General features: G+C 31.5%; 1 long non-coding RNA gene across 1 annotated transcript; it reads left to right on the top strand.

Moving 5' to 3' along the window:
- The first annotated feature begins 322 nt into the window (after nt 1–322).
- Nucleotides 323–1,380, top strand: LOC133189164 (uncharacterized). The gene is made up of 3 exons (XR_009721423.1): nt 323–445; nt 673–856; nt 1,301–1,380. It is a non-coding gene; the product is annotated as an uncharacterized LOC133189164 (long non-coding RNA).
- The last annotated feature ends 2,307 nt before the right edge of the window (nt 1,381–3,687 follow it).

The raw sequence follows: 3,687 nt of genomic DNA, 5'->3' as shown, positions 1-3,687 counted from the left end.
ATCTTATTATACTTATTATATATATATATATATTCATAAATGTTTTGTTATTTAGTCCAAATATGTAAACTAAATATTTTTTAATCAGTTTTTAATGCAAAGTTTCAGTAACTTTACTAATGGTTTACATGTGTTACATTGTAGATGACATGGATGCTGATGAATGCCAAAAAGCAGAAGAAAACTAGAGGTACTGTGAGCACAGTGCTCACTAAATGATACCCCCGCCTCCCATGTTCCATGTTCTGCTTTAGGAGACCCGAAATAAATGTCAGATCAAAAAGTAAAATAATAGATGCACAGTGTTAATATGTAAAGGTGAAGGCCAAAGAGGAGAAGGTTGATCCCGAGATAAAAATGGAGGAGGAGTACGAGTAAGTCTGTAGACCCAGCTGTTGTCAACGACGACGAGGAGGAAAACACTAACGACGAAGATATCGAGAATGTATGTACATGTTTTGTTTTTTTTGTTTTTTTTTTTTTTTGTTTTTTTTTCAGAAAGTTTTAAAACTAGTGAATTAATTTTAAATAATAAAAATTCTTTTGTACAAGATTTTTCTTGCTCCATTTCTGTAATAATATAGTTTGTGTTTGATTAGTTTCTTATTTAATATATACACATAGCTACAACTTTTAACTTTTTTCTGAATCTAACCTTTTGTGAATTGGCAGGATTACATCTATTTGCTGTTCTTTGTCAACAATAATTGGTATCTGTTTTTCCGCCTCCATCACATTCTATATGAGAGCCTGTACAAGATATATATGTATTCTGTTAAAATCGCTGCAGAGGAGGCGCAGTGTAGGAAAGACCGAAAGGCATCCACTGCAGTGGCCCTCAGACTCAAAGCCCCAAGTAAGAAACCTAGAGGACACTAGTATATTACACTTACAGTTCAAATCTTAACAACATGGGAAGTTTGTCGGATTCAAGGTATCAAGCGTAAAATTCAAATTCAGTATATTGTTATAGGATTCACTTTGCATAGCCATATCAATGTTCCAGATATACAGTGAAACTTGCCTAATCCAGAGACCACTGATTCCATAAAAATTGGCTGGATTAGACAACATTCTGGATTAGAAATAAATTAACTAAAGGGACCTAAAATTTATTTCGTAATAAAAAATTTGTGGAATTCACAACATCTGGATAAGACAATTTTTACTGTAACTCTGACCAGTTATTGCAATAGAATATCATGTTTTACAAAGCATTCAGTCCTTCTCTTATTGCATTGAATATAATAACATGTAATGGTTGGCAAGACAATTGTTTTGATTGTTGTCATGTTTACAGTTGAGATTGAACCAGAGGAACACTATCCATACTTCCTGGAGATGATGAAAAGTTTGTTGGATGGGAACCTAGAATCCACATAGTATGAGGACCAGCTAAGAGAGATGTATGGCATCCATGCCTACATCGCCTTCACCATGGAGAAACTGGTACAAAACCTTGTCAGACAAGTGAGGAAATGATGGCTTAATTTGGAAACCTGAGTCATTTCCATGAAAAACTAGGCCCAACATTTTTTTTCCTACAAGAGTTTAAGTTTGAGCATATAGTCATTTAACTTTCAAAATGCTACTACTCCTACAGTTTTAATCTAATTAAAGTAAAACATGAAAATGTAGACTACATTGAAATACTTAATTCCATGTATCAGTTTTTGATTTTGACGAACACTATTGCAAGGTTTCTATAAATAGAATTTTTTTTGAAATTCTTTCGAAACATTACCCCTCTTACAGTTTATGTACAATGTTAATAAAACTTAGAACACAAGCAGACTCTATTAAGAAACATAATTGTGTAAAATGGTTTTGATTTTAACAAATGGTGTTGTCTGGATACTAAAAATAGAATTTTTCTTGAAATTCGTTCAAAATGATTCTACTCCTACAATTTTGGTCCACTTTAAATAATACTTGTTACTTAATTGATCTGATAAGGATTTTTACACAAGTAGACTACTAAAAATACCTCTTTCTGTATTATAAGTACATTCCGGTAGAGTTTCAGTTTCATCAGAGAATTCTGGTTAATTATAATGATTTCTGAAATAGCACTATCAACAAAGGTTTGAAATATTGACTGTAACTGAATTTACATAGTTCTAATTTCCATTGTTTAGGTCCATGGCTTACTTTCTAATCATAAACTATCTTTGTGCAAAATAATCTTTGTTTTGTGCTCATGTATTTATGTTCGTCTGATTCAGTAAGATGTTTTACATTCACTTCACAATGATGTGAATTAAAAAAAATAAGTACAAAGTAAATAGATTATTTTTATTAATATAAGCAAATTAACATTAGGTCTTTAAATATACTTACCCACTGTTCATACATTCAATGTCGTGTTTCTTTCTTTCCCTCATGTCTGTGGAGCCTCGTTGCATTTGTAATCCGAACGCCTCCGTCCCTAATTAAGGAAATCGTCCGGATAAATGAAACATCCGGATAAGTGAATCACTTCTAAAAGACCCTTTCAAACACGAATAGTGGTATCGAAAGTGAAGGCAAAGATAAAACCTTTATTCTACCTTGATTTATCGTTTTTATTTTGATAGTTTAAAAAGAAATGATAAATATTAAAAAAAGAAATAAAATGTAATTTACATAAGAAAATGTGAAGGCAGTTTTATGTTAAGAACTTCCTTTTTTTAACACAGAAACTTTAATCGTTTTTATTTGTCGTTTGGTTACATGGGCCGACCAAATTTTGATCTGCTACTGTTTTTTAACCTTCTTTTATTTATTCAAGCTCATATTAGGTAGAACTGTTCATTATCACCATTGAGAATGTTCAAATGACTCACTGCATATTTTCTCTACATAGGAAAGTAAGTAACAGAACACAGTAATCAGTGTACATGTACGTATTGTAAACATTCAACGTAAACACAAGCCAAATTCAGGATTTTCAATATTTTTCTCATAAACTGTAAGATATATACCTTGAAAAAACGTGATCGGCATTTATAACTAAGACCAGTTACGTATTTCTTAGTGCATTAAATTTTAAAATATTTTCTTGATTTATGTATTCTTATAAATTGTCTTATGAAAAGAAAAAAAAATCGTTTCAAATAATGTACGCTTTGAGAAATGGAAAATCATTGTTGATAAAATTACGCAACTCAATACCACAAGGGAATCTCGTGATTTATTATTCATTTTACTCTCCAAAATTCTCATAAATTTATATATGGTTAGCAATCAATTCTATACTGAACGGATTTGTATTGAATTAATGCACACTATAAGCTAAATTCTTCGAGTTTATAATGTAAAAGACGTGTTTTATTTGAGATAAACAGTTTTAACACATGCTAATTATAGACACTATTGTTTGGAGGTCACAGGTAACCACTTTCAAACTGACTCCACAGATAATATTTTACAACAATTATCACTACTGCAAGAAAGGTATAAAAAAAGCCGCTCCTTCAAAAATTACCCTCCGGATAAACGAGTCATTTTTCAATGAAATATTACGTTTTGTAGTAGAAATTTACCGTCCGGATCCAGTATGCGAATTTTCAGATAAATGAGACAGAATAATGTGGATAAAATCAGTTTCCAAAAAAATATTGTCCGGAAGGTGAAGCGACCGGATTATTGGCTTCTGGATTACCGCGGCCCACTGTATATTATCATAGAAACTTTCAATGACAGTAT

Source organism: Saccostrea echinata, unplaced genomic scaffold, assembly GCF_033153115.1.
Source record: "Saccostrea echinata isolate AGI-Se365-2 ecotype Australia unplaced genomic scaffold, CSIRO_AGI_Sech_v1 ptg000017l, whole genome shotgun sequence".
Classification (NCBI taxonomy): Eukaryota; Metazoa; Mollusca; class Bivalvia; order Ostreida; family Ostreidae; genus Saccostrea; species Saccostrea echinata.
Note: the sequence above shows the minus strand (reverse complement) of the source record. Positions and strands in the feature narration are given on the sequence as shown.